General features: G+C 43.9%; 1 protein-coding gene and 1 non-coding gene across 2 annotated transcripts in view; one reads left to right on the forward strand and one right to left on the reverse strand.

Annotated features, from left to right (window-relative positions):
• The window catches only part of LOC124605999 (skin secretory protein xP2-like), a 44,493-nt gene that overhangs the window by 873 nt on the left and 16,083 nt on the right, over nt 1-27,537 (reverse strand). The gene's annotated exons all lie outside the window — the stretch shown is intronic.
• Nucleotides 13,007-13,080, forward strand: Trnas-cga. Its single transcript has one exon. It is a non-coding gene; the product is annotated as a tRNA-Ser (tRNA).

The raw sequence follows: 27,537 nt of genomic DNA on the forward strand, positions 1-27,537 counted from the left end.
CATTTAAGTCAGTATACTTTTCAGCTCCTTGTGTGAAGGTCTATGTGTGAAATCTTATGGAACTTAACTGCTAGGGTCATCAGTCCCTAAGCTTACACACTACTTAACCTAAATTATCCTAAGGACAAACACACACACCCATGCCCGAGGGAGGACTCGAACCTCCGCCGGGACCAGCCGCACAGTCCATGACTGCAGCGCCTGAGACCGCTCGGCTAATCCCGCGCGGCTGTGTGAAGAATGTCTGCCCACTTTGCATAGATGGGCTTACGATCTCACGGCGAGATTTCAGTCAAGTAAAGAAGCACATTCCCTAGATGGTTGCAGCTGCTGTCAACAACAGTTCTGACACAGTTCATAAAAAAACACAACTTTTCAGTGCATAATGACACAAATGTAATTTTCCTTAACAAATAACTCCACTCCATTTGTACTTGAAAAAGGCTTCATTTGCATAAATCGTACACACGACCCAGGTTTCAGGATGCAAAAGCCATCTTCAGGAGAAAAAAAAAAAAAAAAAAAGCAGCGAAAACGAAGAAGAACTCTTCATAAAATTAATTAACATTAAAAGGACCCATGCAAAAGTGACACCTTGATTGCATACATGAAAGTCATGTAACAAATCCAGCAGATTTGTCAAGTAGCATCTGACATCCTGTGCAGGTGAGGCATGAAAATGTTTTCTGAGTTAACCAGTACCACACCGGGTAAATGTGGCGTAAGGAAAAAACCATATGTGACACCAAATAAACACACATTGCCAGCTTAATGTAACTTATGAACAAACTGCAAATGACTTAAGAAATTAAAATGAAGGCATAAAACCTACAAAATGCAAATTTGTGAACTTTGAAAGCGGCATACTATGTAAGTGCTCAGCCCATCGGATACCGTGAAAGCCCAGCAAGACCAATCATGGCGAACCGCCATGAGACTCTTGTGAACACATGTACATCAGAGAGTGGCCTGTCACCGGAACTAACACCGAGGAAAGGAGAGACCATTGATGAAGTCATAACTAACAACACGGCCGCACCTTCAAGTTTCCTCCCAAACGCTACTCGGTACTAATATCGAAAAAACAACCTTACTTAAGCATGGCACTAGCTAAGTAGTCGTGGTTCACAGCAAACAATAAAGGCCAGAAATGCAATAGTCAGGAACTACAAGTAATACAAATATACAGTATAATTAAATTGTTAAGAAATAAAATTAATAAAACCATAGTAAAAAATATAAAATTAATAGAACCATGGCATGAAATATAAAAGGGGCCAAACCGACTAGCCACAAATTAAACATAATAGTGGAAAATGTGAGAATATACAGAGTACATCACATTAAGAATGCAAGGATAAGAATGCAGATAGTGCAGCACAACTTGCAGTGTAACCTTCATAACCATAGCGCACAAAAATCCCCAGTAGCGGAGAAGGCAGTGTAACTAGTAAACTCCAAAAAATATTAAATATATAATCCCACAGAAAGAAATCACTTCGAGTCAGATCACAAGATCTGGGTGGCCAATTTACATCACCCTTGGTGAGAAGTCATCCCCACCAGAGAAGTCTCGCCTAGAACTACGTTATGAAATCGATATGTGACTGGTTGCGCCATCTTGTTGAAAACAAACCTCTTTAGCATTCACAAAAACTCTCTTAGAATATTACTCTGGCGTTCGCTGTTCACTTTTAATGCGTTTCCTGCATCGACTTCGAAGGAGTACGGCCCAATTACACCCTCAGACCAAGCGCCACGCAAAATGTTATAGCTTTTCAATAATTACTCGAGGGTTTTCTGTGCCTCAAAAGCCTGATATTTTGCTTTTTCGGGAAGCTATTCAAGAGAGAGTGCATCTTATCAATGAAGGTCGTTTTCTCGATGAAATTGTGCTCCCCTCTCGCGAGCATCAAATGAAACGTTTAAACGAGTTTCGTACACATCACCTTCAGGCGAAGTGATCCCTTTTTAATCCACCGCGTGAATTCCACCTTGATCTGTCTTACCTCCGTGCCTTGGAAACTAGCACATAGCGCGGTACGATACGAGGTGTGGCTAGAAAAAAACCGGACTAGTACTGTTGAAACAATAAAACGAATGCAATAAGGCTGAAAGTCGCGTGGCCTGTCACGTGACTCTCGCTCCGCCTACTGCTCGAGCTTCATCTGCCTCCTGCACTCAGTCTGCCCGTGGCGTCTGTTTTAAGTAGTTGACGTTTTGTCTGTGCGTCGGAAAATGTTGAGTGTACAGAAAGAACAGCGTGTTAACATCAAATTTTGTTTCAAACTAGGAAAATCTGCAAGTGAAACGTTTGTATTGTTACAACAAGTGTACGGCGATGATTGTTTATCGCGAACACAAGTGTTTGAGTGGTTTAAACGATTTAAAGATGGCCGCGAAGACACCAGTGATGACACTCGCACTGGCAGACCATTGCCAGCAAAAACTGATGCAAACATTGAAAAAATCGCCGTTTAACAATCAGAGCAGTGTCTGAGTTAACAGGAGTTGACTTGTCTTGTCGAACAAGTTTTCAATGTTTGCATCAGTTTTTGCTGACAATGGTCTGCTAGTGCGAGTGTCATCACTGGTGTCTTCGCGGCCATCTTTAAATCGTTTAAACCACTCAAACACTTGTGTTCGCGATAAACAATCATCGCCGTACACTTGTTGTAACATTACAAACGTTTCACTTGCAGATTTTCCTAGTTTGAAACAAAATTTGATGTTAACACGCTGTTCTTTCTGTACACTCAACATTTTCCGACGCACAGACAAAACGTTAACTACTTAAAACAGACGCCACGGGCAGACTGAGTGCAGGAGGCAGATGAAACTCGAGCAGTAGGCGGAGCGAGAGTCACGTGACAGGCCACGCGACTTTCAGCCTTATTGCATTCGTTTTATTGCTTCACCAGTACTAGTCCGGTTTTTTTCTAGCCACACCTCGTATATGAGAGCAAGTCAGTAGCTCATTTTCCAGAAATGTATACACCTCTCGTGGCCAGGCGTAAAAAAACCATTGACATCGAGGGTAGCCGAGAAATCAAGCAGAGCTTGGTCAGAACGCATCCCTCTGCTTCATACAGTGGCAAAGCTGTTGAATATTCTGACGGCACGTCTCGACCTTACCAGCCCCCGGTGAGGTGTGCTCTCCCCAATTAGTCCGCTTCCCGACCACTTCGCAGCACAAACACGCGGTCTGGTAACTGTCATTGAGGCCGCGAGTGTGGCCAAGTTAACGGCCAACAGCGGAAGTGCACTGCACACAAGCGAGCCATTACTGGGCGATCTGTTCCTCTCGGTCGTAGTCGTTCTCGTGATCTCAGCGAGCTTAGCATGTTTACGAAGCTCGCCGAAAGAAAGGTCTCTCCTCTAGAAATATTAAGCACACCATAGATTCTACTTCCATATCTATGCTAGGTAATTCGGAAGAACGCTTGCAAGCGATATCTATCGAAGGTGCGACTGACAAGGTGCGAAAGAGGCAGATATCACTTTTATGTACAGCGTTGAAAACTACAACGACAAAAGATGATCGAATTACACTACTGGCCATTAAAATTGCTACGCCACAAAGATGACGTGCTACAGACGCGAAATTTAACCGACAGGAAGAAGATGCTGTGATATGCAAATGATTAGCTTTTCAGAGCATTCACACAAGGCTGGCGCCGATGGCGACACCTACAACGTGCTGATATGAGGAAAGTTTCCAACCGATTTCTCATACACAAACAGCAGTTGACCGGCGTTGCCTGGTGAAACACTGTTGTGATGCCTCGTGTAAGGAGGAGAAATGCGTACCATCACGTTTCCTACTTTGATAATGGTCGGAGTGTAGCCTACAGCGATTGCGGTTTATCGTATCGCGACATTGCTGCTCGCGTTGGTCGAGATCCAATGACTGTTAGCAGAATATGGAATCGGTGGGTGCAGGAGGGTAATACAGAACGCCGTGCTGGATCCCAACGGCCTCGTATCACTAGCAGTCGAGATGACAGGCATCTTATCCGCATGGCTGCAATGGATCGTGCAGCCACGTCTCGATCCCTGAGTCAACAGATGGAGACGTTTACAAGACAACAACCATCTGCACGAACGGTTCGACGACGTTTGCAGAAGCATGGACTATCTGCTCGGAGACCATGGCTGCGGTTACCCTTGACGGTGCATCACAGACAGGAGAGCCTGCGATGGTGTACCCAACGACGAACCTGGATGCACGAATGGCAAAATGTCATTTTTTCGGATGGATCTAGGTTCTGTTTACAGCATCATGATGCTCGCATCCGTGTTTTGCGACATCGCGGTGAACACACATTGGAAGCGTATATTCGTCATTGCCATACTGGTGTATCACCCGGCGTGATGGTATGGGTAATTGGTTACACGTCTCTGTCACCTCTTGTTCGCATTGACGGCACTTTCAACAGTGAACGTTACATTTCAGATGTGTTACGACCCGTGGCTCTACCCTTCATTGGATTCCTGCGAAACCATACGTTTCAGCAGGATAATGCGCGACCGCATGTTGCAGGTCCGGCACGGGCCTTTCTGGATACAGGAACTGTTCGACTGCTGCCCTGGCTAGCACATTCTCCAGATCTCTCACCAACTGAAAACGTCTGGTCAATGGTGGCCGAGCAACTGGCTGTCACAATACGCCAGTTACTACTCTTGATGAACTGTGGTATCGTGTTGAAACTGCATGGGCAGCTGTACCTGTACACGCCATCCAAGCTCTGTTTGACTCAATGCCCAGGCGTATCACGGCCGTTATTACGGTCAGAGGTGGTTGTTTTGGGTACTGATTTCTCAGGATCTATGCACCCAAATTGTGTGAAAATGTAATCACATGTCATTTCTAGTATAATATATTTGTCCAATGAATACCCGTTTATCATCTGTATTTCTTCTTGGTGTAGCAATTTCAATGGCCAGTAGCGTAATTTTTTTGTATAGCCTGTCAGGCGATTTTCATTTTTTAATTAAATTATGGGCCTAGGTGGATGAATGGGTCAAAAGTAATAACACATTTGGAGGAGAAGAAAGACTGTAAATATGATCACTGCTCGATCCCGTCGCAGCAACATGTCACGACTTTCGATTAGGCGGGAACCTAATAGCCCAGTTTTAATTGCTGCGACTGATACGGGCAGAGACCTTATTCCCTGTCTTGTTTCTTCTCCGAATATGTTACTGCTTTTGACAATAAAAACTGATCCACATACGTTCACCCAACCACCTACCTACCTCCGTGATTTAAGCATAGAAAAAAAGTCTTTTGAAACATTGAGCATTTTAAATGGGGATTGCTTGGTCTTCATTGCATATGTAGAGTATAGATGATTATTACAAACGTAAATGAGCTCCTCTTTCGGAGTTAATTACGCTGCTGTGCTTTGCAAAAGTAATAAAAAATATTTATAACATTGTAACAGTCATGTCTATCTTTAAGTATATCAAGTCGGCGCAATTATTATCGTGTTTAGATATTAACATAGCACGACACATTAGCTTCATGTCGTATTGGAAATGTCGCTCACATCGTCGCACATTACGTGTCGATTCCTAGAATCGATATCTGGCTCCGTGACAGTCACACCTTCGATATATATCACTTGCAAGCGTCCTTTCAGATTACCCAATGTGTTTGAGAAACTAGTGAACAAATCTAGTCTGCGACTAGTTAAATAGTGACATTTCCACACAGTAGACGGAAGACACGTGTTGTTAACGGGACATCTGGTTGGAGAAACCTTTGGTTGTTTGTTGCCTCCCTTTCAGCAGCGAAATTAAGTCTTTCATTTTTTCTCTTTAAGCACTGACGACGCACGATTTATCACTGGGAGGCTATTTCCCTACAGCTCACTGACTAAAATAAACTTTGCTAACTTGACAAAAGCCGTCACTTTTTCATTTTCATTTGCCTCAGTTCCTACATGTAAATGTATAAGGTTAATTCCGTTCTCTCATTGTAGTTCTTATTTAAGCGAAGAAAATGAAAATCTAATTTTCATTTAATCACTACGTGCAACATGAAACGTTACGAAGTCAGATGTCCGTCTTTCTTTAACAACTTCGGAAAATTTTCCAAGGGACGACCACTCCACTGAGCTAAGATTTCTCATCCTACCTCGCGGCGGACCGCTTCTTATGAGAGGAACGGTTAACAGGTGAAAGTGTAATACAACGGCGGTTTAAACTTGTTATGTTGCTAATATGTTTCTTCCAGGTTTCATTGTTATCACCTTGTGCACGATGTTTTAATTTTATCCTCCACTACTGTGCACTATGGTTCAAATGGCTCTGAGCACTATGAGACTTAACATCTGAGGTCATCAGTCCCCTAGAACTTAGAACTACTTAAACCTCACTAATCTGAGGACATCACACCACACCCATGCCCGAGGTAGGATTCGAACCTGCGACCGTAGCAGCAGCGCCGTTCCGGACTGAAGCGCCTGGAACCGCTCGATCACAGCGGCCGGTGAACCTCCGACGGGGGGAGCCGCACGAACCGCGACAAGGCGCCTCAGACGGGGCGGCTACCCCAGTTTTGTTAGTGTCGCTCCCCCCTCCCCCAAACGTAATTTGCCCCCACCCACATATTTAACATGTAAAAGGTGCATAAGATATTAATTATAAGAACAATAAAATAGAGGGAGACCCAGAAGTCTGTAGACTAACTAATTCACAGAATACTGTGGGTAGAGAGGTGAAACCTGACACACGTGCCTAAAATGACTTGGGGTTTTATTGAAACGAAAAACGAGTGCAAAAAACGGCCAACAAGTGGGGCAGGGCAGCAACTCGTCAGTGACACCGTATGAGAATCGTGTATAAAATGAACCACAGTGAGAGAGGGAGTCAGATGCGCCAGTAATCGAGGCATATTGGCTTTACCAGAAATGGTAGTGTTAGTGAAGCTTCCCTATCAGGATGGTGGATCCATCACTGCTGCTTTATGATCCTATCGCCATAAGAAGGGTCTTCGAACGGGTAAAGGTCCTGTGACAAGTAAGTGTCACTGTGAAATGATCACGACTTTGGAAGCTACAGGTTGTTTAGACGATCGGCCCTGTAGTGGGCGACCAGACACAAGTGCTACTGCTGCCTGGACGTTTTAGGAAGAAATGGAGATTTTAGCCGGTTCATCTCTGAATGGTGAAGTCTGCGCTCGTGAAGTTGCGCGACGCACTGCATTCGACGCGCTTCTGTACAGTAAGGTGTACCCTCCAATGCTATCCGCACTAAATCTAGCGTCATAACGAACTGATAGGCATCGATTTTATGACGCGGACAGCATCTGCTATTTAGAGACTTCAAAGATGGAGGAAGATGACGACTGCTTACCTAACGTGTTGTGGACCGACAAAACCCATTTCACACTTCGACGCTCTTCAACAACCACACCTGCAGGATTTGGGCTACCGAAAGTTACAGATCTGGCGCGGAAACACCGGCATGGATGTGTGTGACGTCCTTAGGTTAGTTAGGTATAAGTACCGGGTGATCAAAAAGTCAGTATAAATTTGAAAACATGCTTGGAATGACATGGGGGTTTTTATTAGAACCAAAAAAATATAAAAGTTCAAGAAATGTCCGACAGATGGCGCTTCATCTGATCAGAATAGCAATAACTAGCATAACAAAGTAAGACAAAGCAAAGGCGATGTTCTTTACAGGAAATGCTCAATGTGTCCACCATCATTCCTCAAAAATAGCTGTAGTCGAGGAATAATGTTGTGAACAGCACTGTAAAGCTTGTCCGGAGCTATGCTGAGGCATTGGCGTCGGATGTTGTCTTTCAGCATTCCTAGAGATGTCGGTCGATCACGATACGCTTGTGACTTCAGGTAACTCCAAAGACAATAATCGCACGGACTCTGTTCTGGGGACCTGGGAGGCCAAGCATGACGAAAGTGGCGGCTGAGCACACGATCATCACTAAACGACGCGCGCAAGAGATCTTTCACGCGTCTAGCAATATGGGGTGGAGCGTCATCCTGCATAAACATTGTACGTTCCAGCAGGTGTTTATCAGCCAGGCTGGGGATGATGCGATTCTGTAACATATCGGCGTACCCCTCACCCCTCACGGTAGCAGTTTTGCTGTCCAACGCCATCTGTCGGACATTTTGTGAACTTTGTCTCTTTTTTTTTTGTTCTAATAAAACCCCATGTCATTCCAAGCATGTTTGTCAATTTTTACCTCTCTATCTACATTATTCCGTGGTTTATTAACTTTTCAAATTTATACTGACTTTTTGATCACCCGGTAGTTCTACGTCTAGGTGACTGACGACCTCAGATGTTAAGTCCCATAGTGCTTCGACCCATTTGAACCGTCGGAGGTTCGAGTCCTCCCCTAGGGCTTATGTGTGTGTGTGTGTGTGTGTGTGTGTGTGTGTGTGTGTGTGTGTGTTGTCCATAGCGTAAGTTAGTTTCAGTTAAGTAGTGTGTAGGCTTAGGGACCGATGACGTCTGCAGTTTGGTCCCATAAGACCTTACCACAAATTTCCAATTTTTAGTAACAAACCGTAACACCCCTTTCATCCCCCAAACCATAGCCGAATCCTGGACCCGTTCCTGTCTTGCAGTGGTGATTCAGGTAGAGTCTTGTCTGCTCCAGGAGCTAACACCACTCCAGCAGATAACCCACAAGGAAAGTGAGAAAATTCTATCTAATCTCGCTAGCCGTCTGTCCTCAACGCCGTCTTGGTCTGCCGTTTATACTGCATTTCTTATCACCCTCTGTACCAGTTTCCGCCGAGCAAATAACGAACACGTGCGGCCGAGCGTTGAAATACTGAGTCATCGGCCCCGGCGCTCCCGTTTAGCAACATTTCAAAATGTCAGAGACACTGGAGTGATCCGTATTCGTGTCGCTTACAGCGGAAAATTGACCCCTTTAAACAATTTAATCTGTTAGCGCTGCGTAATTTGCGATAACATGCAGTGGCAATTACGTAACCAAACAACTCGATAAAAACTATTTGCACTGTTTTAAATTATTTTTTAAAGTCTGCATCGCTGCCATCATTTTCTGTCCGAGTCAGTGCGTTCTGCCCGAGCAGAAAGAAAGAAGCGCAAATGGTATTTGTTTTAATTAACCGCTGGTTATTCAGCGAGTACGCTCGAAATATTGAGTCGCAGTAAACTCGCCGCACTGGCAAGGGGCCACGGCGAAATTGTTCCACATCGTGTTAGGGACTGCGCGAGCACTAGCTTATAGTGGAACATCAAGGAGTCTTACAAGGCAATCGATAATAGGAAACGTGAAGGAGGGAGAAATTCTTTTAGGGCCAGTTGGCCGTTCTCCGCACCCGCGGCTGATAGCTTCTCGCCCACTCACGCCGAGGCTGTTATAGGTAATCGATTAACTCTTACGGCCACAACAAAAGGGACAGGACGCAACAAACTTGTCTTCGAACCGCGTACTCAGTGGCATGAATGTAACTGGGACGCGAGAAAGATTAAAATTAGTTGTAGCATGTTTAAGCGGATAATTAAATAATGAAATGAGAACGCACTATGGAAACAACAGCTATATCTCCTTGTACGGCGTAACACGCTGCTGTTTTACATTAACATTCACATCTACACAAAGTCAAAAAATTGGTTCAAATGGCTCTGAGCACTATGGGACTTAACTTCTGAGGTCATCAGTCCCCTAGAACATAGAACTACGTAAACCCAACTAACCTAAGGACATCACACACATCCATGCCCGAGGCAGGATTCGAACCTGCGGCCGTATCGGCCGCGTGGTTCCAGACTGTAGCGCCTAGAACCGGTCAGCCACTCCGGCCGGCAACACAAAGTCATAAAACATTGCCAGATGGCCTCCTATGGAGTGGCCAAGATAAAAGAGGCCCCGTGTTATACTAAACGTGATATTTGAAGCAATCTGAGTGTTGATATTTCCAAACTTGAAGGCGGTGATCGAGCGGGGTTACGTACGTCGAACGGTGCTTAAGCGTCCAATGCTGCGTTGACAGTAGTCTGTTTGAAACTTGTTGTGAATACATGTGCTGCAGAACGCCTTTTTCAATCGAACAAAGAGTGTTTATTATTGTCGGCCGGTGTGGCCGAGCAGTTCTAGGCCCTTCAGTCTGGAACCACGCGACCGCTACGGTCGCAGGTTCGAATCCTGCCTCGGACGTGGATGCGTGTGATGTCCTTAGGTTAGTTAGGTTTAAGTTGTTCTAAGTTCTATGGGACTGATGACCTCAGATGTAAAGTCCCATAGTGCTCAGAGCCATTTGAACCATTTGGTTTATTATTGAATATGTTTTTGGATTAAATCACTTAAAACGTTAAATAAAACGCTCACGCTAAAATATCCAGAAACAGCTGCTCCTGCAAAATGTGTTGTTGATCACTAAATTTAGAGCAACAGGTTCAATCGTTAACACCAAAAGAAACCGTGGAAAGAAACTTTGCTCGTCGTAAAATATTGAACGTGTTCACGAGACTATGGTAAGAAGTTCAGACATCAACTAGACATCTATCCTCCCAACTCGTAAACATCAAACGAGTGTCATGGCAAAACACGTTGAAGCTGTTCCATACGCGAACATACAAGAGGGATGCAAGCATTAAACCTACGGAGTACTCACAACGACAACACTATTTCGAATCAGGTTACCTTCCATTCAGAATGCTGTTGCACGCAGTGACTATTATATTGATTGTAAATAATAGATTTCAGCTATCAATCGTCCTTTTAAAATTTTATTGGCAGATCTAGATTTCAGACAGAAACTAGCCATTCTCAATGCACTATCACTTTTGATCAATGCATGTAATGCCTGTTGGCCGGGCTTCAACCACAGTTCATTGAATATCAGTTGGTCAAAAATGTTAGTGCATTGAGAATGGCTGCTTTCTAGCTGAAGTCTAGATCTGCCAATAAAATTTAAAAAGGACGACTGATAGCTGAAATCTATTATTTACAAACTGTTGCGAATGGTAACACATTTGTCGCTGATGGTTGCCTGATACAGATCTTTACTTCAACTGCGACGAGGCGTGGTTTCATCTTAGGAGGTAGGTGGACTATCAAATAGCACGCTATTGGCAACAGACAGTCACAGGGAACTTTTTGAGGTGCCTCTGCAAGATCTGAATGTAGGCGTTTGGTGTGTAGTTTGAGGCCAACGGATTGTAGGTCCTGTTCTCTTTAACAACGTCGAGAACTCTCAAGTGTGTGTAACGGAATTGTTGCAACCATTCGTAGCGCAGCTAACGGACGAAGAACGAGAGTATGAGTTTTTGCACCAAGATGGCGCTGCGGCGCATTCTTCACGGTTTTCAGTGTCACACGTCCATGAAGCTTTCGGAGAAGGATGTACAGTTTTCACGGGTTTATGGCCTATCAGATCGCTCGATCAGTTCACCTGTGATTTCAATTTATGGGGTAATTTAAAGGATAAAGTCTACAGTAACAGTCCGCATACAATTGAAGAGCTGAGAACAAACATTGGCAATACGAACGCGGAAATGACACGAAATGAATTGGCAAAAGTTTCACGTAGAGGAAGGTGTACGAAGATGAATAACGAACACTACACTTAACGAAAGTTTATTCTGCACTTGCACATAGAAGAGCGCGGAGCGAACTGTCTCCGCCCAGAACACATACAGTATATATACAGCTACAGAACATACCAGTACAATGATTCTTGCCATTTGTAGATACTTCTAGAATATACTCGAACCGAATATAAAAATTAAAGTATTTCAATTTCAGGTGAGTTTTTAACTCACGGCCCTGCAAATAACAATCTAGTATTTAACCCCCCCTTTTTTTTTAAATCTCATTTTGTTCTATATTGTTCGTTGACTTTGTTCGTGGCAGACGTCCTATCACACTTGTTCTGGTTGTTTGTTGATCCGTTCGTTCAGATTTTTATTACAGAGGATAGCTGAACCGTCTGACCGAACACACTGAGCTACAGTGCCGGCATCAACCGTTGCTGAGTTGTGCATCGAAGTCCTTGCCGAACATTTTCAGCACCTCCTGTGAACTGTTGACCTAATGAATGTTCAGTACGCTGTTTTTCATAATGATAATTTATTGCTCTATGGTCTATATTTACAGTAAACCAGTGAATTTTCTATACGTCGTTTATAAGACATGGGCCCCTTTTATTTCGACCACCCTGTTCGTTCAGGGTCGTCGCGTGAGGTATAGTAGCGGCAACATGTTGGCATGCTTCGACGTGGAGCTTGTTCAAACTTTTATTTACTACTCCAGTAACTGCGATGCAGCGTTGTGGGACTATGTTCATAGAGCAATGAAATATTGTGCAGTGCTTTATAGATGAAGCAAGCCCACAAGGGAATTACCGATGCCTAGATTCAGATACACCAACTAGGTTTACCGAGCGAGGTGGCGCAGTGGTAGCACATTGGACTCGCATTCGGAAGGACGACGGTTCAATCCCGCGTCCGGCCATCCTGATTTAGGTTTTCCGTGATTTCCCTAAGTCACTCCAGGCAAATGCCGGGATGGTTCCTCTGAAAGGGCACGGCCGACTTCCTTCCCCATCCTTCCCTAATCCGATGAGACCGATGACCACGCTGTCTGGTCTCCTTCCCCAAACCAACCAACCAACCAACTAGGTTAATGTGGAGTGCAGTGAGATACTGAAGGACCGAGGAATAACGAAATGGGTTTGAAGTCCTCTAAGTCTGCGATAATTAATATCACAGAAGGTATTTCAGCTCCAGAGGAATGGGCCTCTCTAAAATGGACATTCATGGTAGTTGGACAGACAGTAGGTACAAGGATGGTTAACTGTGAGGAAATATAGGGGGAAGGAAGATACATTACAATTCCAGAATGAGATTTTCACTCTGCAGCGGAGTGTGCACTGATATGAAACTTCCTGGCAGATTAAAACTGTGTGCCCGACCGAGACTCGAACTCGGGACCTTTGCCTTTCGCGGGCAAGTGCTCTACCAACTGAGCTACCGAAGCACGACTCACGCCCGGTAGCTCAGTTGGTAGAGCACTTGCCCGCGAAAGGCAAAGGTCCCGAGTTCGAGTCTCGGTCGGGCACACAGTTTTAATTTGCCAGGAAGTTTCATATCAGCGCACACTCCGCTGCAGAGTGAAAATCTCATTCTGGAAACATCCCCCAGGCTGTGGCTAAGCCATGTCTCCGCAATATCCTTTCTTTCAGGAGTGCTAGTTCTGCAAGGTTCGCAGGAGAGCTTCTGTAAAGTTTGGAAGGTAGGAGACGAGGTACTGGCAGAAGTAAAGCTGTGAGTACCGGGCGTGAGTCGTGCTTCGGTAGCTCAGTTGGTAGAGCACTTGCCCGCGAAAGGCAAAGGTCCCGAATTCGAGTCTCGGTCGGGCACACAGTTTTAATCTGCCGGGAAGTTTCATACATTACAATCGTTCGACGAAAGAAGAAAGTACGAAAATGTTGAGGGAAATACGGGAACACAGCAATACAAGTCACTGTGGAATGAAATAAATAGAAAGTGCAAGGACGTCAGCCGGCCGATGTGGCCGAGCGGCTCTAGGCGCTTGAGTCCGGAACCGCACTGCTGCTACGGTCGCAGGTTCGAATCCTGCCTCGGGCATGGATGTGTGTGATGTCCTTAGGTTAGTTATGTTTAAGTAGCTCTAAATGTAGAGGACTGATGACCTCAGATGTTAAGTCCTATAGTAGTTAGAGCCAAGGAAGTCAAAGCGAATGGATGCAAGATAAATATAAAGTAATCGAAAAAGATACGGCCATCGGAAGAACCGAGTCACCACACAGACTTCGGTGAAACTGAAAGCAATGGCTTCACTATTAAGAGAACAATAAACATTCCACTGCCAAAAAGAACAACTAGAGGGAAGGAGTACGCTGAAAGCCTCTACGAGTGGAAAGAACTCTCTGAAGGCAGAAGTGATAGACAATTTTTCTTCGAAATTTGTAAAATCTTTGGGGGGAAGTGGCAACCAAAGGACTTTTCAAGTTGGTGTATAGAATTTGTCAATTCGGAGACACATCATCAGACTCTCGGAAAAGTAACGTCCCTACAATCCCGAAGACAGCAGGGGCAGATAAATTCAAGAACTATGGAGTAATCAGTATAACAGTTCAAACATCTGAGTTGCTTTTCGCGGGCAAATGCTCTACCAACTGAGCTACCCAAGCACGACTCACGCCCCGTCCTCACAGTTTGGAAGGTAGGAGACGAGGTACTGGCAGAAGTAAAGCTGTGAGGAGGGGGCGTGAGTGGTGCTTGGGTAGCTCAGCGGATTAGCCGGCACGGTAGCTCAGCGTGTTCGGTCAGAGGGTTAGCTGCCCTCTGTAATAAAAAAAAAACTGAGTCCATCGATCAACAACGAACTTAAAAGGATGTCTTAGACGTCCGCCCCGAGCAGAGGCAACGAAAAAAAAAGTGGTAGATCACTTGGCCACGAAAGGCAAAGGTCCCGAGTTCGAGTCTCGGTCCAGCACACAGTTTTAATCTGCCAGGAAGTTTCAATAATGTTACTGTTAATAGTTCTTGTGTTTGGACTGAACTAATTGTAGACCCTGCATACGGTATGACGTAATTTATTATTTTGTTTGTATGGTAAATATCGATAAAGGTGGTGTAGAGTAAAGGCACTGGATTCGCATTCAGCACTCGTCGATAGCCTTGGTATGATCATCCTAGAGTGGATTTTCGGTGGTATCCCCAAGTCACTAAGGTGAATGTCGGAACGATCTCAATTGAAACGCCATGACCGACTTCCAAGTGCCTGCCATACTCTTGCTGGATCCAGTCCTACATCATATGTGTTGTAAATATGTGTAAATATATTTGAAATCCATTTGACCTGTCTTATACTATTAAGTGGTAAAGGGACATATAAATAAATAAAACTCTTGACCGTCGAAGTAAAAGCACGTGAATCAGTCGAGCAGTAATCAATTAAGATCATGATTGCATTAGAGTTTATTTTTTAGAGTTCAGACCATAAGAGGTGCAAACTGGAAAAGACACGCAGCGCAGATTTACCAAGCGCTCACACGACATCCAGCTGCAAACAAAAGCACCAGAACAGGTGTTTATGAACCATCTGGAGCAACATTAACAATTCAGTATTGCCAAAGCGTGTGAGAGCCGTTTCGTGTGGGGTTGCCACACAAAAATCCGCTTGCGAAAACGATTACTTTGAAATATGAAAAATGTCCAACGATCGATTCCCTAAACCACATATTTGTCTGCAAAGAGCACCCTCGAGTTTGAAACTGGATTTATAGCAAGCGACTGATGCCAGTGACAACATATCGCTAACACGTGGTATCTTGGCTGGCACATGTAACCAATGGCAAAACAAAATAGTCAGATGGTTTACCACTTCACTGAGTGCAAAACAACCCGAAACACAAGAGCTTGCTTTCTCCCTCGAAGAAGAACAGCAGCGGGTTCAAACCAATTTCAAATCAGATTAATTCAGTCGATTCCATAACTTTTTACTGCTTCGTACTATTGAAATATAATTATGGAAGCACAGTATCATTAAAAATTTAGTTTTATACGAAGAGTGGCTTCAAGAAGAGTGAATGGTAAACAAATTTCGCAATTGGTTCCATTTTCTGATAACAAGTGTTAAGAAGTCAATGTTGCCGACGAATTAAGTTTTTGCTTTGATAATTTCACAAAGAATACTCCGTGACAGAAGAAGATCCATCAGAATCAACCTCAGAGATCATTAATTTAAAGCAATATAGCTTGTAAGAAAGAAATTATAGCGGAGAGATAACCGAAGAAGGCAAGCTGGAAATCGAAAGGTTAAGATGAAAGGGAAGAAAAGGGCGGTTTTCACACTCGTCTATGCAAACGTCTGGCTGTTTCCATTTTTCCGCAACGGAAAATGAACACATAAAATACACAAAGTATAATTAAAAAAGAGGGAAACTGAAGACGGAATTAGTACTGGACCAAAGAAAAAAATAAAAATAATATGGAAATCGTGGAAAGGACTCTGTCCTTCATTAGGAGACGCTACAAACGCTGAAAAAGAAGAAGAAGACTAGAAAAAAAGATGAGGAAGGAAACACAGGAAAACCCGTTCCATAAGAATGAACAGGTGACTGGAGCATCTGCTATGATATTCGAGAATAGTTACACTAACAAGTGAAGGAGCTCAGTGGAGAGATGGGGAAGGGAGAGAGCGACTTGCATAAACATAATATAGAAAATGTATAACGTATCTTAGATTATTGTGGTTGTAGTAGACATGCCAAGCCGGCCGCTGTGGTAGAGCGGTTCTAGGCCCTTCAGTCCGGAACCCCGTTGCTGCTACGGTCGCAGGTTCGAATCCTGCCTCGGGCACGGATGTGTGTGATCTCCTTAGGTTAGTTAGGTTTAAGTAGTTGTAAGTCTAGGGGGCTGATGACCTCAGATGTTACGCCATAGTGCTTACAAGGGAACCTCCCCATCACACCCCCCTCAGATTTAGTTATAAGTTGGCACAGTGGATAGGCCTTGAAAAACTGAACACAGATCTATCAAGAAAACAGGAAGAAGTTGTGTGGAACTATGAAAAAAATAAGCAAAATATACAAACTGAGTAGTCTATGTGCAAGATAGGCAACATCAAGGACAGTATGAGAACCGGAGCGCCGTGGTCCCGTGGTTGGCGTGAGCACCTGGGAAACGAGAGGTCCTTGGTTCAAGTCTTCCCTCGAGTGAAACGTTTAATTTCTTTATTTTCGCAGTTATGATCTGTCCGTTCATTGACGTCTCTGTTCACTGTAATAAGTTTAGTGTCTGTGTTTTGCGACCGCACCGCAAAACCGTGCGATTAGTAGACGAAAGGACGTGCCTTTCCAATGGGAACCGAAAACATTTGATCGCGAGGTCATAGGTCAACCGATTCCTCCACAGGAAAACACGTCTGATATATTCTATACGACACTGGTGGCGGCATGTGCGTCACATGGCAGGAATATGTTGTCGACTCACCTAACTTGTACACTTGACGAATGGGTAAAAAGATTCTTCTACCTTGCGTGATTTAGGTTTTCTTGTGGATGTGATAATCAATTCCAAAAAAGTGATGAAAACATAAGAGTTTGTCACATAAACTGCAACAAATGAATGCAATAGTTTCACAGTCGCACAGTTTTCCCTGTGCTCTGTCAAAACATATGTTTTTAACGTTTTCAAATTTTTCCGCGTGTAGACCGTCAAATCCTGCATATGTCCAAGCAAATCTGAACATGTCCTGGAATTGTGGAGAGCGAAGTTGATTGTGTGTGTGTGCCTGAACTTTCATAATTGTCTGAAAATAAAAAATTAAAATTTCCACGCGAGGGAAGACTTGAACCAAGGACTTCTCATTTAACAGTTGCTGACGCTAACCACGAGACCACGGCGGTACTGAACTTACAGGCTCCTTAATGTTGCCTATCTTGAGCATGGACTACTCAGTTTGTATATTTTGTTTATTTTTTTCGTAGTTCCACACAACTTCTTCCTGTTTTCTCGATTGATCTGTGTTCAGTTTTTCAAGGCCTATCCACTGTGCCAACTTATAACTAAATCTGAGGGGGGTGCGATGGGGAGGTTCCCTTGTTAGAGCCATATATATAGACATGCCGAGACGATATATTCATAATAATCTAGAGAGAGACTGAGGACGACATTAAACTTGTCGGAAAAAATTAAGATTTTTCTAAAATTCTTAACTAAATGCAGCTATCTCACAAGTCAAAATTTGAAAATGACAGTCAATCACTGCGCTTGTATTTCTGAATGAATATACAGTCTAAATTATCAAGAAGTACATTTTAGTATTTGAAAGAAAACTATAAACTAACGTTTCACGTTCCTTGGACAATAACCGAAAAAATAAGTCGTACACTGAAGTGACAAAAACAATAGTATAGTGGTATGCAAATATACAGATGGCTGTGGTACCGCGTACACAAAGTATAAAAGGACAGTGCATTGACGGAACTGTTATTTGTACTCATGTGATTCGCATGAAAAAGCTTCCAAAGAGATTGTGGTCGCACGACGGGAGCAACATACTTTGAACGCGTAATGGTAGTTGGAGCTGGACGCATGGGATATTCCATTTCGGAAACCCCTAAGGAATTCAGTATTCCGAGATCCTCAGTGTCAAGAGTGTGCCGAAAATACCACATTTCAGACATTATCTCTCACCACAGACAACGCAATGGCTGATGGCCTTCACTCAACGACCAACAGCAGCGGCGTTTACTTAGAGTTGCCAGTGCTGATAGACAAACAAAATAACCGCAGAAATCAATGTGGGACGTATCACAAATGTATCCGTTTGAACAGTCGGCGAAATACAGCGATAATGGCCCATGGCAGCAGACGACCGACGCGAGTGCCTTTGCTAACAGCACGGCATCGCCTGCAGCGTCTCTCCTCGGCTCGTGACCATACCGGTTGGACCGTAGACGACTGGAGAACTGTGGCCTTCCCAGATGATTCCCGATTTCAGTTGGAAACAGCTGATGATAAGGTTCGAGTGAGGCGCAGACGCCACAGTCCATGGGCCCAAGTTGTCAAGAAGGCGCTGTGCAAGCTGGTGGTGGTTCATAATGGTGTAGGCTGAGTTTACAAGGGACGGACTGGGTCTCCTGGATGTTCGTCTACTCGGAGACCAAGTGCAGCCATTCACGAACATCGTGTTTCCAAACAGCGATGAAACTTTTATGGATCACAATCCGCCGTGTCACCGTGCCACAGTTGCTCCCGATTGCTTTCAAGAACATTTTGGACGGTTCGAGAGAATGGTTTAGTCACCAAGATCACCTGACATGAACGCATCGAACATTTATAGGATATAATCGAGAGGTCAGTTCGTGCATAAAGTCCTGCTCCTTCAACACCTTCGCAATTAATGACGCCTATAGAGACAGTAGTGCACAGTATTTCGGTAGGGGGACTTCCAACGACTTGTTGAATCACTGCTATGTCGAGTTATTGCACTACGGCAGGCAAAAGATGGTTCGACACGTTATTAGGAGGTGTCTCAAGACTTTTGTCGTGTAATGCCACTGTTTTCCACCTTTCTCCTCTTGTTGTTGTTGTGGTCTTCAGTCCTGAGACTGGTTTGATGCAGCTCTCCATGCTACTCTATCCTGTGCAAGCTTCATCATCTCCCAGTACCTACTGCAGCCTACATCCTTCTGAATCTGCTTAGTTTATTCATCTCTTGGTCTCCCTCTACGATTTTTACCCTCTACGCTGCCCTCCAATACTAAATTGGTGATCCCTTGATGCCTCAGAACATGTCCTACCAACCGATCCCTTCTTCTGGTCAAGTTGTGCCACAAACTTCTCTTCTCCCCAATCCTATTCAATACTTCCTCATTAGTTATGTGATCTACCCATCTAATCTTCAGCATTCTTCTGTACCACCACATTTCGAAAGCTTCTATTCTCTTCTTGTCCAAACTATTTATCGTCCATGTTTCACTTCCATACATGGCTACACTCCATACAAATACTTTCAGAAATGACTTCCTGACACTTAAATCTATACTCGATGCAAACAAATTTCTCTTCTTCAGAACCGCTTTCCTTGCCATTGCCAGTCTACATTTTATATCCTCTCTACTTCGACCATCATCAGTTATTTTGCTCCCCAAATAGCAAAACTCCTTTACTACTTTAAGTGTCTCATTTCCTAATCTAATTCCCTCAGCATCACCCGACTTAATTCGACTACATTTCTCCTCTTATAATCAAGAATAATGTTTTCCACAGTCCGCTTCCATTGCTTCACAAAAACAAAAAACAAAACAACTACCTGCATAAAGCTTCCATCTCTGAGGATGGAACATAGGTTTTAAGATTCATGCGATCAATCAAAAGAGTTGAGTATTGGCTCAGTAGTTCCGTCCTGGACAGGTAATGTTGCTTATGCGGACAAATCAAGTAGACAGAAACTGGGGTACATATATATTCTAGGTCTCATTATGGACTCCACGGCCAGAGTAATTTATTTATTTACTTACTTTTTTACAAGGTCGTTCGGTCGCGAAATGGAAGCCACAGAGTAAATAAAAAAAGTTTTACTTGCATAATTTAGGTACTTCTTCCAGCTACCCCTTCTACATAATATTACTCCTACTTAGGCATCTGTCGTAGCGTGGTGCCAACTTTCTAGTATCCTCGTCACAGAAGGCAGCCATGAGTCCTCTCCACCAGTTCTCTACGCTGGTCTGCAGCTCGCCGTCTGTGCGAAAATAGTGTCTAGCCAGCGGTTCATGTGGGCAAAGAAGTGAAAATCGGAGGGAGCCAAGTCCGCTCTGTGTGGTGGGCTGTCAAACATTTCCCATCAAAAACGCTGCTGTAGCATAGTTGTTGCACCTGCAGTGGACAGCTATGAAGATTAAAATGCATGCCAGTTGCGCTATGTGGGCTGCACGAAATTGGGTGGAGCCCCTCACGGCAATTCGCACTTGGCGGGAGACACTATTGTTCTAAGCATCATGACGTGCTTACTGTGCACTCAGAACTGAAAAGTGCGACGTGACGCAATTGATGGGCGTACTAGAGACACTGCTTCATCGGATTTTCAATGAGGTTTTAATTTCGCAACCAATCGGAGCTTGGAAAAAATATAGTCCTCGTGTAATGCGAAACAGAGACAAGTGGCGAGTTACAGATATCGTACAAGCACCACATAACTGTGAAGCGATGAAGACTAGAAGAATGCCTTGGATATGGCCATGTACGTTCTGCTGTCTAGTAGTGCACAATGAACAGCACGTGAGTGAACTGTAGGAGAAGGGGAAAAAGAGAAAGCGAAAAAACCACATGCGCGATGACGTGTAGTGGCTGAAAGATGTTCAGGACAGAGGATGTTCGACCAGCCAGATACTTGTCACAACTCAAATAAGTTAAAGTAACTAAAAAATTAAAATCGACTTGTTTCCTCCTCCTGGTACTTAATACGACAATGTTCATACACCAGAATAAGACCAACGAAACATCGTGAAGCATTGATCCGATTGCGAAGTGCTTGGGTACTAATGCCTCACTACAAGTGTAATCAATGGTATTCTTAACTTACGGCTACAGGTCTGCAGGATGTTCGGTGCACGACAGAGTATACTTCGCACCATTACTTACAGTTTGCCTTACTCATAACTGAAGCATTTCCCCTTTCAAGAGTGTGCATTCCACCTATGTAATAAGGCGGCAAGAGGATAGGTGATTATTACTTGCAAAGGACGCAGGTTAAGCCCCAATACCTAGGTTTCAAATTTGTCGTGCCTTAACTTACGGATAACACGGTATAGACAACAGGTGGAAGGTATGCAGCAGCAACAATCTCGTCCGCAAACTGACAAAGACCATGTGGGGAGAGCAGCCCAGTGTCCTCCTCATCTCCGCTCTTTACTGTTTGTTTCTCTGCCGCAGAGCAAACCTCTGCTGTCACGAGGGGCCCGCCACATTTCGTCCGAGAACATTCCTTGGTCTTTTGACTTTATGGGACGTCGCAGTTTCTGCAAAGTGTCTTCATACCGCTGCGCATTGATTGTGGCTCCACGCTCGAGGAACTCGACGAGTAGATAACGCCTGCCCCCACACTGCCAATCGGACGAAGTCTGCTCTTCGGCGATTTGTTTGGGAAGCACTGCAACATCCTCCGTACAGCTCGGATCTTTCACAGTGTGATTTTCACATCTTCGGCGACCTGAAGAAAGACGTGCGTCGACATCGGTTTCTGTCGGACGAGGAAGTTCACATGGTTCAAATGACTCTAAGCACTATGGGACTTAACATCTGATGTCATCAGTCCCCTAGACTTAGAACTACTTAAACCTGACAAACCTAAGGACATCACACACATCCATGCCCGAGGCAGGATTCGAACGTGCGACCGTAGCAGCAGCGCAGTTCCGGACTGAAGCGCCTAGAACCGCTCGGCCACAGCAGCAGGAGGTGCAAGGGCGGGTATGGTTGTGGATCCCTCATTGGCTGCTCGCGTTCTACGAAACAAGAATTGTTGAATGTCTCGTCTCCCAGCTGGATAAGCGTGTTACCGCGTGTGAGAATTACTTCTGAATGCAACGATTCCATGGTCCCGTTGTGGCGGCTGTTTGATTTTCATTTGACTGCCCCTCATACAATCCGTGCCCTCCCAAAACCGTATACAACTAAGCCAAATACATCGTACGTGTTATGTACAAGAGAAGATTTAAATCCGACGCCTGTTCTCTGATAATTAAAATATTCTCTGTCAACGTGTCCATAGATGCGCTACATTTTTCCCAGATTTCTACTCTACATCTACATCTACATACATACTCCGGAAGCCACCGTACGGTGCGTGGCGGAGGGTACCCTGAACCACAACTAGTTGCTTTCCCTGTTCCAGTCGCAGATAGAGTGAGGGAAAAACGACAGTCTACATGCCTCCGTATGAGCTCTGATGGCGACCGTAGGATCGTTCTCCATTGAGCTTCAGATTCTGGTTTTCTAAACTTTCTCGGTAGTGTTTTTCGAAATGAATGTCTGATTCCCTCCAGGGATTCCCACATGACCTCCAGAAGCATATCCGTAACACTTTCATGCTGATCTAACCTACCAGTAACAAATGTAGCAGCTCGCCTCTGAATTGCTTCGATGTCTTCTTTCAGTCCGATCTGGTACGGGTCCCAAACATTCGCAAAGTGCTCACGAATATGTCGCACTTGCGTCCTATATGCGGACTCCTTTACGAATGAACCACACTTTCCTAAAATTCTCCCAATAAACCGCAGTCGACCATTCCTCTTCCCTACCACAATCCCTACATGCTCGTCCCATTTGATATCGCTTCGCAACTTTACGCCCAGATTTTTAAACGGCGTGACTGTGTCAAGCAGGGCACTACTAGTCCTGTATCCGAACATTACGCCTTTGTTTTTCCTAATCATTCTCATTAATTTGTATTTTTCTACATTAAGGGCCACTTGCCATTCATCATACCAACTAGAAAGTTTATCTAAGTCGTCTTGTATCTTACTACTGTCACTCAGCCTCGACGCATTCCTGTACTTCACAGCATCATCAACGAACAACCGCAGATCGCTGCCTATCCTGTCTGCCAGATCGTTTATGTATATAGAAAATAGCAACGATCCTATCACACTTCCCTGGTGCACCACTGATGTTACCCTGTCCCCGATGAACACTCGCCGTCGCGGGCAATGTACTGGGTTCTATTATTTCCGAAGTCTTCGAGCCAGTCGCATATCTTCAAATAGTTCAAATGGCTCTGAGCACCATGGGACTTAACTTCTGAGGTCATCAGTCCCCTAGAACTTAGAACTACTTAAACCTAACTAACCTAAGGACATCACACACATCCATGCCCGAGGCAGGTCGCATATCTGGGAGCCTATTCCGTATGCACGTACCTTCGTTAAACGTCCGCAGTGGATGCCGTGTCGAATGCTTTTCTGAAATCTAGAAATATGGAGTCAGTCCTTCATCCATAGTTCGCAGTATATCATGTGAGAAAAGAGCAAGCTGGGTTTCGCACGAGCAATGTTTTTTAAATCCGTGCTGATTCGTGGAAATTAGCTTTTCGGTTTCTAGGAAAAACAAGGCCCGGGGAGTAGACAACATTCCATTGGAACTACTCACGGCCTTGGGAGAGCCAGTCCTAACAAAACGCTACCATCTGGTGAGCAAGATGTATGAGACAGGCGAAGTACCCTCAGATTTCAAGAAGAATATAATAATTCCAATCACAAAGAAAGCAGGTGTTGACAGATGTGAAAATTACCGACCTATCATTTTAATAAGTGACGGCTGCAAAATATTAACGCGAATTCTTTACAGGCGACTGGAAAAACTGGTAGAAGCTGACCTCGGTGAAGATCAGTTTGGATTTCGCAGAAATGATGGAACACGTGAGGCAATTCTGACCCTACGACTTATCTTAGAAAATAAATTAAGGAAAGGCAAACCTACAGTTCTAGCATTTGTGGACTTAGAGAAAGCTCTTGACAATGTTGACTGGAATACTCTCTTTCAAATTCTAAAGGTGGCAGGGGTAAAATACAGGGAGCGAAAGGTTATTTACAATTTGTACAGAAACCAGATGGCCGTTATAAGAGTAGAGGGTCATGAAAGGGAAGCGGCTGTTGGGAAGGGAGTGAGACAGGGTTGTAGCCCGTCCCCGATGTTATTCAATCTCTATATCGAGCAAGCAGTAAAGGAAACAAAAGAAAAATTCGGAGTAGGTATTAAAATCCATGGAGAAGAAATAAAAACATTGAGGTTCGCCGATGACATTGTAATTATGTCAGAAACAGCAAAGGACTTGGAAGAGCTGTTGAACGGAATGGACAGTGTCTTGAAAGGAGGATATAAGATGAACATCAACAAAAGCAAAACGAGGATAATGGAATGTAGTCAAATTAAGTCGGGTGATGCTGAGGGAATTAGATTAGGAAATGAGACACTTAAAGTAGTAAAGGAGTTTTGCTATTTGGGGAACAAAATAACTGACGATGGTCGAAGTAGAGAGGATATAAAATGTAGACTGGCAATGGCAAGGAAAGCGGTTCTGAAGAAGAGAAATTTGTTAACATCGAGTATAGATTTAAGTGTCAGGAAGTCGTTTCTGAAAGTATTTGTATGGAGTGTAGCCATGTATGGAAGTGAAACATGGACGATAAATAGTTTGGACAAGAAGAGAATAGAAGCTTTCGAAATGTGGTGCTACAGAAGAATGCTGAAGATTAGATGGGTAGATCACATAACTAATGAGAAGGTATGGAATAGAATTGGGGAGAAGAGAAATTTGTGGCACAACTTGAATAGAAGAAGGGATTGGTTGGTAGGACATGTTCTGAGGCATCAAGAGATCACAAATTTAGCATTGGAGGACAGCGTGGAGGGTAAAAATCGTAGGGGGAGACCAAGAGATGAATACACTAAGCAGATTCAGAAGGATGTAGGTTCCAGTAAGTACTGGGAGATGAAGAAGCTTGCACAGGATAGATGAGCATGAAGAGCTGCATCAAACCAGTCTCAGGACTGAAGACAACAACATAACAGGATAATTTATTGTATTCGAATTGAGAATGTGTTCTAGAATTCTGCAGCAAACTGATGTTAAGGATATTGGTCTGTAATTTTGCGGGTCGAAATCATTCGTACCCCCTATCATCAATTTTATGTGCCCATTGCATTTTGTGTGGCAATTTGATGTCTGCGTATTTAAGGCAACTTTGCTCCCATGTACCCAGATGGTATACTATTTATCCACGGTTAACACTATGTGAAATCACTAGACGAACTGAAAATCAATCAGTCTGGTCTCCCTTACAGTTATTCTGCGAAGTCAGTTCCCTACATACAAAAGCATGAATAGCAAACATTGGACTTGGATGGCAAATCAAGCGCTTTAAATCCGTAGCGATTAACATTTTAGGCTGCTAGGAAACAGCATTCGTGTCAACACATTCGTCAAGCAATGAAAAATTGCTCCCTGACGTTCCTCTAAGTGGTTCGTTTCCACTGGCAATGCACAGAAGGTGATGTGATGTGTATGCTTGATTCGACATGCGTTTCAAGATGTGGATCGTTGTCAAGTACACCTACAGACAAGAAATCAGTTATTTATTAAAGTTTCATTCCCGTCGGAGAGTTTCTCAAATACCGTTTGCGCAACTGTTATGCTGACTGTACCAGTCTGCAACGAACTTCTTAAGACAGGTATTTTTATTACCAATTTAATGAGAACGTTGCTTATATCTTTGATTTTCTCATTTGTTACAACCTCTATCGTGCATATCTTATGCTAACAACTAGAAGGATAATACTTTTGCAATAGTTACACCGTACATAACGTAGCTTTCTGTCATAATGAAGTGCTGTCTTAACAAAAGAAACGCAAGGAAAAATTCAAAGTCGAATCGGATCTCGACCTATTTCTCCCTGCGGTAGAAATTACTAAGTGGCTATTAATGTAAAGTCACACGCGGGATAAAATGTAAAAAAAGTTGTAGCCCTTTAAACTATAGGGCCGGCCGGGGTGGCCGAGCGGTTCTAGGCGCTACAGTCTGGAGCCACGCGACCGCTACGGTCGCAGGTTCGAATCCTGCCTCGGGCGTGGATGTGTGTCATGTCCTTAGGTTAGTTAGGTTTAAGTAGTTCTAAGTTCTAGGAGACTGATGACCTCAGAAGTTAAGTCCCATAGTACTCAGAGCCATTTGAACCATTTTTTTAAACCATAGGGATGACGAGCCTGACATGGAATGCGTATGCGAAATGGAACAAGCTTGATCGTGTCAACTGCGTGTTGCCGATTATGAGTTTGAAGAGACTATACACCTAAGATCATCGTTATCTTGTTGAACCTCAGGACGGAATCCACGTATCCCATTTGTCTGCGTCCAAATCATGTCCTATTTGCAAGTGTGAGGACGTCTTCTAAGTGTCTGTGTAGCGCGTATCTGAGGCAGAAATGGTGAATCAGCTTGCTATTCACACAGTGGGATGGGGGAAACCGCCGAAAAGCCACATCCACGGTGATAGACTCACCAGCCCTCGTCGTTAATCGGTCGGGTCAGGCTAATCTCCACGTGTCCCGGATGCGGCATGTTAAGACTCTCGGCTGCCCAAGTGTGTGCACACTGTATGTAATATTTAGAAGAAATATTGTTTGTGAAATGATCGCGTAGAATCAGTTAAAGGAGAACGGAATACTTATAATGGGAAAATGCAGTGCACTTGTAACGTAAGTAAAATACAACATTCTACTTCCATAGGTCTAGAATATTGTTTCACTACGCAGGCATGACAATATATAGGAAAGAACTGAGAGACATGCTGTTCGAATCGCAACAGGTAAATGTAGCACATGCGAAAGAGCAACAGAAATGCTCGGGGAACGTATATGGGAATATCTGGAAGAAATACGACGTATTCTTGCGAAAATAATATAAATGAGCTGTTTAATTACATCTCGCAGAAAGGCACGCAAGAAGCAACTTTCCCCCCTCCTGCCAGTGAAGGGAGCAAGAGGAAAACTTGATATGTGGCAAAATAACAGCCTTATAGGAATTTCCTTTGATATTTCACCATCTTGTCAACTTTTCCGACATTATTGTTGGTAGCAAAGTTGTAATCTCGGAGTAACCCCTTTCTGGCATGAAACATTTTGTCAGAACTTATTTTCTCATTCGTGGCTTTTATTCAGAGATGATTTCTGCACCGTTCTTCCTTGAGTGGTTCGTCATTGGCAAAGAAATCTTACACAAAATAAGCGACCAAAAATCAAGTAGCTAGTAGAAGTTTGGAGAGCGGTATTTCGGCTTCTATGAAACACACTGACGTACTGGAAGGAACTGAAAATCCGTTATCCCGTTCTGGATATTCAGGACAGGAATGAAACATTGCATTTTGAATGGAACAGAACCTGTGTAAAAATCTAATTAAATCATTAATTTTAACGTAGAAGCTGCATCACAAATTATGGTAGCCACGCTCGATTAAACTGACGAGTGAGAATCGATTGCCTTATAGAGC

The sequence above is a fragment of the Schistocerca americana genome, chromosome 3 (assembly GCF_021461395.2).
Source record: "Schistocerca americana isolate TAMUIC-IGC-003095 chromosome 3, iqSchAmer2.1, whole genome shotgun sequence".
Taxonomy (NCBI): Eukaryota; Metazoa; Arthropoda; class Insecta; order Orthoptera; family Acrididae; genus Schistocerca; species Schistocerca americana.